The sequence below is a fragment of the Ostrea edulis genome, chromosome 9 (genome assembly GCF_947568905.1).
Source record: "Ostrea edulis chromosome 9, xbOstEdul1.1, whole genome shotgun sequence".
In the NCBI taxonomy this organism is placed as follows: domain Eukaryota; kingdom Metazoa; phylum Mollusca; class Bivalvia; order Ostreida; family Ostreidae; genus Ostrea; species Ostrea edulis.
In genome coordinates, this window is record NC_079172.1 from 2,851,453 (window position 1) to 2,864,434 (window position 12,982).

The 12,982-nt window shown below is 37.0% G+C and overlaps 1 long non-coding RNA gene and 1 pseudogene across 1 annotated transcript in view; one reads left to right on the forward strand and one right to left on the reverse strand.

Annotated features, from left to right (window-relative positions):
* The window catches only part of LOC125672943 (uncharacterized), a 13,342-nt gene extending 9,177 nt beyond the window's left edge, over window positions 1-4,165 (forward strand). Inside the window, exon 3 of the long non-coding RNA XR_007369181.2 lies at window positions 3,553-4,165. This is a non-coding gene — a long non-coding RNA (uncharacterized LOC125672943). The remainder of the gene's footprint in view (window positions 1-3,552) is intronic.
* The window catches only part of LOC125672751 (uncharacterized), an 86,495-nt pseudogene that overhangs the window by 50,052 nt on the left and 23,461 nt on the right, over window positions 1-12,982 (reverse strand).

Sequence of the window (12,982 nt, forward strand, 5' to 3'; positions counted from 1 at the left end):
TAAAATTTGCTAACTCAAATTTTCAGTCTTATTTTAATCAGATTGGATCATAGTTTGTAAAAATACCTAACATCTGTTTGCAACGGCAATAAGTAGGAAGAAGCAATGGATTTTCTGTCGTTTTTTAACCATAGGAACTTTCCCTCTATCACCCAAAATAGAAAACACGTTCTTATTAGTATCACTACTCCCAAGGGCTATGAAATCTAGAGGAAAAAAATCTGTTCTGAATTCTAATGTTCAGCAACAGTATAAATCAAGATGTGTTCTTAAAACTAAAATGCCCTCAATAGTGCATACACTGATGAAAGGCTTTACATATAATATATGTATTAATATGAAAAGATATGACTAATGTGGACCCACCCTAGAGTCAAAACCCTGGGTTGTGAAATTCACCATTTTCGTGCATTCTTTTCTGCTATTCCTAAGTATGCATTTTAGATTTTATACAGTAACAGCAAACTTAAAGAAGTCCTTCAAATTGTTAACTAGTATAATTTTGACACCACCCTGAAACCAAACCCTTAACCCCTAAGATCATTTAATTTCAATTTAGTATCAATAGCACTAAAGAAGATGTTATTTAAGTGTTTTACACCTAAACACTATATCCCTAGTTGGACCCCACCGTGGGGTCAGAACTCCTACCCCGGGGATCATGAAATTTACAATTTTGGTAGAGGCCTTCCTGCTCTACATCCCTTGCATTTAGTTGTCTTGCAGATGCTTGGTTGTATAAAAGATTTTTTAATTGTCAAATTTCCACCGCCCCTAAGGCCCCAAGGGTACAGAGTTCTTAAATCCCATTTTCCTAGCTTCCTACCAAATTTGAAAAAAAAAATGAACTGGTAGTTATCAAGTTAAAAATGTTCAATTTTTGACGGACGCTGACAGGTTTACTCGGGTGATGTAATGAATATCTGTGAATATACAGAAAGTATATAAGAATTTATAATCTGTCTTTGTTTTAGATGATGCCGAACACCTTAAATAACAAATGTAAGAAATGTAATCCCGGCCGAACATCGAAAAGTAACAATGAAAGATATGTTTCTATTATAGTATTACTATAAATCTAATGACATATTATTCCCGTATAAACACATCCTGTAAACCATTCGCGACTACGTTATTTCGGTTGGCACGTCAGAAAGCACTTTATCCAATGGCAGATTGTATTTGTAAATTAGATCGTTATTATAACGACCATAGGTTTTGCGTAATGTTGACTTTAAACGAAATTTTTGAAAACCCTGTAACATGAGCTTAATTGTTAGGAGCCTGCCTGGATTTAAAAAACTAGTCATACTCAGAACATGCTCTTGCATATCGAATCAGTTGAGAGACATAAACACCATATGCAGGTGGTAATGGAATATTGCTACATGAATATGAAAAGTTGACGATGGAGCTTAAATCATGCCGTTCGTCATAAAGTTGAGTTGTTAATTCACCGTCCACATCTATGTTTAATAAAATGTCCAATTGTACCAGATGTGGAAGACTCTTTGGCGTTGTTTTTTTTTTTATTATTATTTCGAGTTTTCACTGGGATATATCGAATCGACATGAAAAATGTTTTGTTGATAGATAAAACGTCGATATATCTAAATGTCGAGTTGAAGGCAACTGCAGAGATTTCAAGTACAAACTTTTGAATAAATACTCAAGAAGATGTAAACAGGTCAGCTAATAAAGGAGCACATTTCGTGTCCATGGGAATTCCAACAGACTGTTGGAAGACCTGATCACCAAACACTACATAGATATTGTCAACTAGGAACAACATCATCTTTTAATATAATAATAATAATAATAATTGGTTTGATATAGCGCCTTTTCCAGCATATGCTGCTCAAAGCAGCTTTACAATAATCAATGTACGTTATTACCCCGACAGACCTTATATCAATCTAGAACTTTCTCAGCCTCCTAGGAAGCATACAGTGCAAGCTGCCATTACAAGCGCTAGAGCACTAACATTCTAACAATATCTTTCACTGTCTATAGCCAGATACCCCATTTACACTTGGGTGGAGTGAGGAAATTCATGTAAAGTGCCTTTCCCAAGGACACAACGTCAGCCCTGTCGTGGCCAGGACTTGAACCTACGACCTTTCGGTCGAGAGTCTGACGGCCTAACCACTCGGCCACCGACGCCATAATAAACTTTATACTACTTTACATAGAATCAGAATGGTGTTTTACAAATTTAAGTAATTTTTTGGTGACTTATCACAGGATATGAATATTTCCATTGAATGTGATGTCTTACCCCCCCCCCCCCCCCCTCCCCCTTTCAAAGAGGAGCAGCATGTTGCTTTGTACAGTTGTCCATTCAATATCTTGAGAACCATTCACTTGATCGTAATGACATTTCATATGTGGGTTGGTTATGAGAAGAAGAGGACCCCCAATTGATTTTCAAGTTAAAAAGTCAAGGTTCAATCCACTCTGGACATAGGAAGATACTGTCCACTCAGTATTTTGAGAACCTTTTCCTTGATAGACATCATACTTGGTATATTGTAAGGAGTAAATGACCCCGATTGATTTTGGGGTTACATGGTCATAGGTAAAGGTCAAACTGGACATAGGAATATACTGTACGCTCAATATCTTGAAAACCATACCTTGACAGACATCAAAATTGGTACATTGGCATATCATTTATAAGGCGTAGATTACCCCTAATAATCTAGAGTTCACGTGGTCTAAGGTCAAACTTGACATAGTAATATATTGTCTTCTATATTTTAAGAACCATGTTTAATTGACAGCAGACTTGCTACACTGGTACATCCCAAGGAATAGATCACCCCTATTGATTTTTGTCACATGGTCAAAGGTAAATCCAGTCTGGAGATATGAAGTTGTTGTCCGCAAAATATCTTGAATTGTTTTTGGCAGTTGGCACTACTATAGCTTAAATGATGCATGTATATATCCCTTTTCAATTTTGCACATATTTCTTGTTATCAAATAAGTTGTTTCTTATTATCTAACAGATACGATGTAGGATAGAAATCACGATTTTGTCTGGGGTGAGATTGTATGGTTCCGGACTGGGACTGATTCCCGGTAAGCTCAAGCTCATACATATTCCTTGTGTTCCACTTGAAGGTCATACACATTCATTGTCCTGAAGGTCATACACATTCCTCCATGTCTTCCTGAAGGTCATACACATTCCTTGTCTTCTTCCTGAATGCCAAACCGCCGTAGTGGTTTATAGGTAGAGCGTTCGCCCCGCATGCGGGAAGTCGGGGTTCGAATCCCAGCTGCGACAAGCCTGTGTCGAACATAGGCCTAAATTTGAAGCCCTTCGCCGGTATTGGTGGCGTTTCCATGTGAGTGAAAAATCCTCGATAGGAACGTTAAACAATATACAATCAATCATTCATGAAGACTATACACATGCCCTGTGTACCTCCTGTCTTCAATGCGACGTATCATAATAAATGTATTTAAAAATGTAGGTAGATCCCTATGAAAATGGATTTATCTTAAAGAGAGTAAAAAAATTTGATTCTCAGTAATATCTTTCAGCAGATGACATGTGCCTGTGTGACTGTGAATACGCAAAGAAAATTGAGTTTTGGAACAATAAAATTAACCAGCTTCGACAGTACCTAGAACTAAATCAGAAGCTGACCCAAATAAACCGTCATCTAAGCATGGATTTTAAGAATCTGTCATCGGCCTCTAACAAAAGGATCAGTGCTAATGACGAGCGACCATCTGCCGCTGCTGTGGGCTATATTGGAGCTACCGTCTTGGCTTTGGTTATTGGTGGAATAGTTGTGTTAGACTTTCTAATCATAACTCGCCAGATCCGCCTACTTTGGAGAGCCACCTGTAGATAAAGTACACTAGAGTGGAGATGTACAAACAGTCCGACTAGAAGAGCTACACTCCATTGTATATCAACTTGCCATGATATATAACCTGTTTTAACATTTTAACGTTGTTATCTATGTGAGAAAACATGAACTTTCAAATCCCCGATCAGTAACGGTAACAAAACGCTTGTCTTTATTACTTTTCAGAGTTTTGCAATGTCAACATGTTCAATATGCCAGTGGTTAATTTATATGAATTACTATTATTGTTAATAATGTATTAAACGAGTATGATTTATTCGTACGTGTGACAAATCATTTTATAACTAGTTCTAATTGTAACGGGGACCGTTACATATGTTCCCCATATTAAAAAGTTGTGTCACAGTAAACCTATAGCAAAAAATCATTTTATTTCAACCTTTAGTTAGTACGTTTAATATGGTCAATTCAGTACCAAGAAATGAAAGAGAGCACTGTACGTGCATTCACGCGCACGCGAGTATGATTCCGTATTTTTCTTGATGTCATTCAACAGGCATTTGTATCATATACCCACAGTATGAATTTCATATGTTTGCATCGCATATAAGAAAGTTATAGTGATTTTAAAATCGTCCAATCAGAAATCAGAACACGTGCATGCACGTGCTGAGCAATAATTTGAACCAAAGCAATTTGTAAGGAGTACTAAGACACATCTAAAACCTCAACATCAAAAGAATTTAATGAAAAACAAAAATGTTATCGTCCTTTAAAAATAAGCATTTGAAAGACGATGCACGCGCATGCGCGCATGTCCTGGCATTTTTTATTACACCAAAAAATATATATAGATACACATATTATCTTCCTATGCTGTGAATATCAACTTATTCGCTTCATCAATAAGAGAGTTGCATATGTTGAAGCATTATCTAATCAAAAAGAAGCGCACGTACATGCGCGTGCAGATTGGTAATTTTGACCACGCAACCAGTTAAATGTCTCAATATCTACCTCTGATATGAATATCAAACTATTTCAATGAACAACAAAAAAGTTAGATTGATTACAAAGTTAGTGTACAAAACATGTGATGCACGTGCATGCGCATGCACGCGCGTGTGACAAAAATCGTTTTGCGCATCTACAAATGATATACTATCATCCTATTAAGGTTTCATGGCGATTCCTTGTGTATTCTGATTTCCAATATTTTGTACCAAAATTGCAATGCACGTGCGTGCGCATGCATGCATGCACGTGCAGACAAAATTAATCTCGTTCTCCACATCTACAAATGCTACACTATCATCCTGGAAAGTTTCATATCGATCCCTCGTGTAGTTTCTGAGAACACTCCCGGACAAAAAAATAACGGTGAAAAATAATAATAATAGTAAGAAACAGAGTAAAAACAATATGTTCCCAAACTTTGTTTGGGGAATATGATTATGAATAGTGAACTCGGCGAACAGCAATGTCAACACATGTGTGTAAGAGATTATAAGTGACTATGATCAATGTAAAAGCTACGTTCTATCATCAATCAAAGTACTGAACGTACTGAAATGAGGGGACGTATGATATTGATAATCATCGTATGTCTTACGGAGGTATGGTACACCACAAAATTTGATGTAGATGAAGAGTGGAGGATATGTACGACATTGTTTTGAAGTTGAAAATTTTCAAATTTACTTTATTTTGTCAAAAAATACAGTTTTAGTATAAGTTAATCTGAATTTTTTTTAAAACACCTGCTGAACTCGAACCTCAGCAGTCGGTATGTTAAGATACTCGGTTAGGTATTTAAATTGAAAACGATTCGTCAAATATTGCTGAAAGTTATCTTTTCATCCTTGTTTTAAAAGGAAGTCAGCCATTATGACGATGTAGATTACCTCCTTAAGGAAATGCATATGGGTATCGAAGACCTCAAACTGTGTTTAACATTCTGCTACGCTGATAATAATCAATAGACCTACTGTGAAACTGTAAGTCAGATGCATCAGCTGAGTAATAAATTGCAGTGAGAATTTTCAGATGCATCACTCGTGCAAGTTTAAACCACATGCATTCATTGATTACGGTTCTGTGCCGTTTTGGCAATATTTCAGCCATTTTACGGCGGATAACTTATTGAAATATGTTTGGTTGTGAGTGTTTGAGTTTCCCTGACGGCCCCCAGTGAGCCTACTCTTTTTCAAAAATCAGGGAAACGGTCTTTTGCGTGGCAAAGGGGTTGTGATCCTTGACACGGGACACCTTTTGACGTCTCCATACGACGGATATAAAAGTTAAAATACATCAACAGTTAATAATACCGATCATTTCGTTATATACAGTTGTATTATAAAAGTACATGTATTCCAATTTTTCTATAAAAGTCGTATTCTTATAAACATTGTATAATGTAAAACTTATACGATACCAATTTTGATGCACCAGATGCGCATTTCGACAAATGATATACTGATTGTCAATACTTGTAAAAAGTTCTTGCATTGATTGCACACTATTAAAAAGTATATTCCGTATGGGTGTAAAATCAATGCATTATAAAAGAATGTGATACATAGTTAATGGCCAGTCACAAGATAAACATTCAGGCTGATGTTCTCTGTTTAGTAGGTACATGTAAGAATGAGTCAATTTTGAATGCCCGATGCGTATTCTTGAAATAATGACTTCGTCCTGGCGTTTCAATATGATGTTACACGGTTTGTTTACTTTGTTTTGAATCGAATAAATTTTATATGCTTTTTGGAAAACAATTAGCATAACCAATTAGACACTGTATAAGGATTGATACTTTATTGCATGTGCCTAGCTGTGTATGTGGTAAAGTGCTGAAACAAATACAATTAATACATGAATATAACATATAGAAAATAGCAAACACACATACACACATGATACATGCATATATAATCGACACAAGAAAATACTTGTAATGATATGACATGACAAAATGCCAAAAATATGCACCCAGTTTCAAAACTGTAACCTGACAGAAATTAACATGTCGTTCTAAATAGGACAATAAACCCCAGATATAGAAATGTAGAATTTACACTTTGACTTTAGAGTTATGTATTAAAGTAAATGAGTAAACCAAAATAATAAAGTTATACAAAATAGAGTAAACCATGTTTTAATTTATAAAATGTATAACACATAAATAGAATATATAATACACGTAAATACATGATAATACTAACAATTTGAGGGGACAGAGATGGAATATGAGAAAATATTGTCTACTGGCACCGCGCTGTAAACATTACTTAATGAAATTGAAGAGCTCCACAAAGGAGCGAGAACTATGAATAATCGAAAGGAAAATAACAAGGACAAAGAAAGATAACTCCTGGTTCCATCACACTCCCCATCTGGAATCTATGAGATACCACTCAGTACCACAATGTAGGATAAAATAACGACAAATGGTGAAAAACGGATAAATAGTACATGCTGGCTACCACTTGGTATATTTAGCATATAAGTCAGAAAAATGCACATCATAGTCCATTGATTACTTAAAGTCCAAAAATACATATCAAGTCTAATAATCACTCAAAGTCCAAATGTTTCTTGTTCTGCGTTTGTTCTTGCGTTTGTTCTGTAGAATAGCAAGATACTGTTTACGCTACTGATTTTTAAAAAAGTATGTTAGCATTTGTACAACGTTTCCACTGTGCTCGAAAAAAACATCTGTTTGTCTGAGTAAATCGGGCACAACAGGCAGGAAGTCAACTTTCCCAGTGAGAATCATGGTTGGAGTAAGAATCATCAGCTCATCTAGATCTGAAGATATTGGTGAGATAGGACGAAAGTTTATGACGGCACAAACTTCACATAAGAACGTTGCTAGTGTCTTGTGTGTCAGAGGGTTTTTTTTCCACAGGATTCTAAAAGCATTTAGTCGATGATTTTTCTTGTCATTCCAATAACTCGCTCCCAGACTCCACCCATATTAGAGATGTGTGGGATATTTTTCAGGTGATACAAGATTTGTCTTGGAACTGTTGAACTGGTCCTTCTGCCACGTTAATGGTGTTCACCTTCATCTCCTCAACAACTCCAATAATTGGTGCCACGGTCAGATCGTATTATTTTCACGGTATCACGAAGTCAGAGAAATCTACGCAATACATTTATAAATGAGGAGCTCGATATCTCTCCAATAACTTTCAACACGTATAATGGATGAAATCATACGTCCGCCTCAAGGAATGAGAGTACCAAACCCCCGTATGCGTAACCCGGACAGAGTTTACCCCAAGATTGAGCGGAGGTATAAATGTCTAGGTGTTGCGTGATTGGCTAATATCAAGAGTGAAATTATTTGGAATTGAAAGAAATATTATAGAGGTTCAAATTAATTGTCAGGATGAAAAATTATCGCACAAAATCGAGAAATGACTGAGGAAATTACCATGGTAGGGGTGTGCTTAAAATGAAGTGTGTAATTTACTGCATATTGCTATGTGTTGTAAAAAAGTACAAATATGGCCTATAAAAGGCACGGGACCCTATATATTTTTTGTCATTTTTTATCAACACTTGGAATGAACTTTGAAATGTTTGCAGTCATTTGTTTAAAATCGATATAGTTAATTAGTGAGAGGGCCAAAGGTTAACATTGCGGTCTATGGGAAATGAATTGGTACTTTTTTCCCTATAGAGGCCTCATCAGGTAACTTTTCAATCCGGAAATAATGCTTATTTCACTTTATTTGAAACCAGAATCACGTTTTTAATACATTTTTATGAAAATTGGATCACACAAGAGCCAATGGGATTGAGATCACAAAATTTCAGTTTTTTGAGGTTCCATAACGATAAATTAGTATGGGGTTCTGAAAATATCCCAGTAAAGGGGGAGGGTAATACCAGAGAAGTACCAGGTGCCGCGCATAAAATACAGAGATGCCTCACCAGGTGTTAGTGTCTTACATATCAACCATTTTTGTCATTAAAGGCTGTGTATCGGCCTGGAGATCCTGCTTTGTCTCGGAGGCAGATTTCTACGGAAGGGGGTGGGGTACAAGTTTTATCATATAATCTAATCTGCGGGAAAAACAGGTAATAGCCATTTTATTTATTGGGTACCTATATAGTGTAAGTTTCATAATATAGTAAAAGTATGCAGAATTCTCCATTTACTACTTAATATAAGAGTATATTTCAGCAATTTTTGTGGAATTTTCAGGAAATTTGGGGTCATTCTCAAATTCCGGGTAGAATCCACCCGGATGAAGATATGAACAAACTTTTATCTTAAAATGATAGTATATTCCATAACAAACAAATCACATGCGATTTACAGATATAATATTTATTACAGTCATCAGCTAGATGGCGAACTTGGGACAGGTGTCAGAATCATTCATTCCCTGTAACGGCACTGTCAGCAGACAGTACACTTGTTAAGGGGGTTCACAGTACCCTTCACGTTGAAGTTACAGAACTAAATTTTCATCCATATACACTTCAGTATGTAAAGTCTTTGAAAATAAAACATTTGCCTAATTTTAAGGTCGTTAACATTATGAGTATAGCAATGAGAGTACCAAACCCCCGTATGCGTAACCCGGACGGAGTTTACCCAAGATTGAGCGGAGATATAAATGTCTAGGTGTTGCGTGATTGGCTAATATCAAGAGTGAAATTATTTGGAATTGAAAGAAATATTATAGAGGTTCAAATTAATTGTCAGGATGAAAAATTATCGCACAAAATCGAGAAATGACTGAGGAAATTACCATGGTAGGGGTGTGCTTAAAATGAAGTGTGTAATTTACTGCATATTGCTATGTGTTGTAAAAAAGTACAAATATGGCCTATAAAAGGCAGGGGACCCTATATATTTTTGTCATTTTTTATCAACACTTGGAATGAACTTTGAAATGTTTGCGGTCATTTGTTTAAAATCGATATAGTTAATTAGTGAGAGGGCCAAAGGTTAACATTGCGGTCTATGGGAAATGAATTGGTACTCTTTTCCCTATAAGGATCCAAAATCCAGCTGTGCGAAGTGCACCCTCTGTGAATAATCTCCCTTAATGCTTTACTTGCTTATGAAAATGACGTATCAAAAGGATAGAGATATTGTTGCACTTCGGAAGAATAATCGGATTCGTTTCCTTTGAAGAGAGGTTTCCAGCAGCTTTATTTATTCTTCCACCAACACGCAAAATGTTTTCTTCCACCGACACGCAAAAGTTTGTTTTCATCCAAGAATGACGAAAGTGTTGCGATACAACTGTCCTTGGTCAAGGATCTTCCTGCCTTTAAACTTTTGATTTCCTTGTAAAAACCTTCTTGCTGAGTCTGTTTCAAGACAAATAGCTCTGCTTCACGTATTTCGTCACAATGGGTAGATAGCACTGGATTCTTGTCATGACGGGCTTTAAACCTGTAACAAAATTGGTTGAGATAGGCAATACCTATGATGAGATTTCTCAAATCACCAAAATGATCAATTTTCTTAGTGATGAGGTTAAATGTTGTCATAATAGTAACATTAGTTTGTACACAAATGACAGATCTATCAGTTGGTCGAATTTCTCTATCGTTATCTGGTTCTACTAGTGAAAACTGTAGGTTCCATTTCTGTAACATCACATAACCACTGTTGACCAATAATCCAGGGTAGCTGCATAATATCAGTAATATTAGTAGAGCATATAGTACAGGAATCTGCAGGATTTTTCTCGATGGAAATAAAGTTCCATTGGTCGACAGAAGATGTCCGTAATATAGAGTCAACACGGTTGCTTAAATAGGTATAAAACCTACAAGTCCTGTTGCTAATGAAACCTAAAACGATTCTGCTATCTGTGTAATATCTCATGGATTCCAATGTGATGTCAAGTTGGGCAGAAATGATCGCAGCAAGTTCTGTTGCCAAGACAGCACCATACAGCCGAGATATGGTAGACCCTTTAAGGGGTGCTAACTTGCTTTTCCCCATGATGAATCGAATGCTGGTTAGGCCGTCACTCACAGTTCTGAGATGTGCTGATGCCGATATCGCCTTTTCTGAAGCATCTGATATTATGTGTACTTCTGACGTCTGAGCTAAGCTGACATAGATGTGAGACATCATACGAGGAAGGGCGATATCACTTACATAACGAAGAGAGGACTGCCACTCTTTCCATATGTGAATATTGTTTTCAGGTAGAGGTTCATCCCAGTCGACCACTGCAGGTGTATATTCTTGAAGGAGAATTTTGCCGCTGATTGTGATTGGATATATGAAACCTATCGTGTCGAATAAACTATTAATGGTTGAAAGCAGACCATGACGAGTAAACGGTGCCCATAAACACAAAAGTATCTTTTGTTTTAACTCCAACAAAGTCCGAGAGATCTGTGAATCGTGTCACCACTATCTATTTCTCTCACTTGTTCTCCATGATCACGGATACCAAAGGCCTCCATTACAGCGTTTTGTCACACATGATTTTGTGAAGACGTATCAGACCCTCACGTTTCATGATTGACAGTGTACGCTCCATCAGACTAATAGAAACGAATTCATTAGGTAATGAGATTACCTCATTATCCGCGTAGAATTTGTGAATTACAAAGTTTTTCACATCAGGGTCAGCTTTTTCGATAGTCTTAAAAAGTCCATAAGATGCAATAGCTGGGGATGAACTATTGCCAAACACATGTGAAGGCATTCATTCTGTACTTTATTATGATGCCATTTTTGGTTTGTTTCCTCTCGACCAAATGAAACGAAGGAAACTATAGTGGGCTTCGTTTACACGAAATCGGTTAAACATCTGCTCTATATCAGCTGCAATGGCCACCTCGTCCTTACTAAAGCAAAGTAAGATACCATGCAAGCTGTTGATCATGTCTGGACCAGACATGAGTACCGATAAGGGAAATTCCACCATCCATAACTGACGAATCAAAGACGTCTCTGATTTGTTCCGGTTTCCTTGGGTGTCGAACGCCAAGCAAGGGTAGGTAACAACAAATAGTTGGTGTAGGTGGTGGTGCAACTTCTGCTGCTGCACTATTTAGAACCTTTTCATAAACTTTACAAACCGTTCACTTTTCTCCGGATCTCTCTGCAGACTGGAGTGTAGAATCTGAGCTCGACGTAGAGCTTGAGTTCTTTTGTAAGGCAAATCAAAATGGTTTTCCCGAAAAGGAAGATACGCGGTCCAAAAGCCGTCCTTGTCCTTAGTGAGTGACGTATCTATTATCTTTAGGAAAATCCTCTCTTCTACTGACAAACCAGTACGATCATCGCCAAGGGTTTTCATGAAAACATTGTCACCACGGAAACGAAAATCATGATTTCCTATGATGATATCTGCTCTTTCACTTCAATGTAAAACTTATACGGTACCAATTTTGATGCACCAGATGCGCATTTCGACAAATAATGTCTCTTCAGTGATGCTCAGCCGAAATGTTTGAAATCCGAAATAACTATGACGTTTTAGATCTAAATATAGCCAAAAACAGCGTGCCAAACAAGTGGAGCGTGCCAAACAAGTGGAGCCAAATTCGTCCAAGGATAAGAGATATGCATGAGGGAGATAATCCTTAATTTTGAAATGAATTTCTAAATTTTATAACAGGAATTAAATATACATCCGTATTTTCAAGCTAGTAACGAAGTACTTAGCTACCGGGCTGTAGAGACCCTCGGGGACTAACAGTCCACCAGCAGAGGCCTCGACCCAGGGGTCATAATGTAAAACTTGTACGGTACCAATTTTGATGCACCAGATGCGCATTTCGACAAATAATGTCTCTTCAGTGATGCTCAACCGAAATGTTTGAAATCCGAAATAACTATGAAGTTTTAGATCTAAATATAGCCAAAAACAGCGTGGTTTTCAATATGGTTTTGACACGGTTGGCAGCAGTTACACTTCCATTGCTGAGAATAGAGATTTAGTTCATATTTACTGTAATTTGTTTGTGAAGTTTACCAAGGCAGATATCGCCAATAATTGCCCAACTAAGACCAGTTCTTTGCTCAAATGGTTGTCCACGAGGTCCAGTAATATGTTCTGTAATGTGATGGGCTTCAATTAAGTCTCTACCAACAAGAAGCTGCATTCACATCACATTCTGGAATACTGGATCAAATCATGGGTAGATGCGGGTAA